We start from the raw sequence: 916 nt of genomic DNA on the forward strand, positions 1-916 counted from the left end.
GAAGGGGATACCGGGCCATGATGCTTTTTTCCATTACAAAAGGTATATTGGAGGCGTGCCCGGGTGCATTGGGCGGGCCAGCGCATGCGTACTTGGTTGGGCCAAATGGGGAGATAATTACATAATTACGTGATAATTGCCGCTAAATTATGCACCAGTCATTCCCAAACAAAGGCACACATCTCGAGTTTCCACGAGTACACACAAATTTCCACACCGCGTGCACACAGTTTTCCACCGTAGGACACGTCATGTACACGAAAGTGGTCCGTTTCCAAAGCTGTCCACAAGTTTCCAACAGAGGACACATCGCATGTACACTTTGAAAACCCGTGGGAACCCGAGGAAACTAGGGATTTCCTAGCTCGTGTACACAGCTTCCCACGACGGAAATCTGTCTTTCCACGTAGTGTATCTAACAACAATGTACAGGTAGAGCTTGCATGTTGCACCTTACAGCATGGGTTTATGTTTGAAAAACACCAAGGTGGTCTCCCTCATCACCAACGAAAGCAACGTTTGCAAAGGTAAAATATGCCAAGGTCGAAGTTCACAATAGCTTACTAGTACTTTAGTACAGTCATGTCTGCGTTACATTTGACGGAGGCCGCGTTAGCGGCGCGATACCGCGTTACGGTAACGCAGTTTGTGTGGCCGGAGCCTCATAGGTAGCCACGCGTCACCCGCGTTATTTCTCGAGTGATCGGTCGCGTTAGCCATTCATATGCACGGGCGGCGACATGAGTTGATTAGTGCCCCGCCTACAGCGTGCCTGTATGTATCACCCTTCTGTCTCGAGAGACAATGGAGTTCGCGCCATTGATCATCGCCGGCTGTACCTATGGACTACATGCATGTAAGTACATGTATTCTCAGCTATCCTCGTATTTTCGGTAATAAAATAAGCATATTCCTT

This window comes from Branchiostoma belcheri, unplaced genomic scaffold (genome assembly GCF_001625305.1).
Source record: "Branchiostoma belcheri isolate BF01 breed outbred unplaced genomic scaffold, Haploidv18h27 scaffold363, whole genome shotgun sequence".
In the NCBI taxonomy this organism is placed as follows: domain Eukaryota; kingdom Metazoa; phylum Chordata; class Leptocardii; order Amphioxiformes; family Branchiostomatidae; genus Branchiostoma; species Branchiostoma belcheri.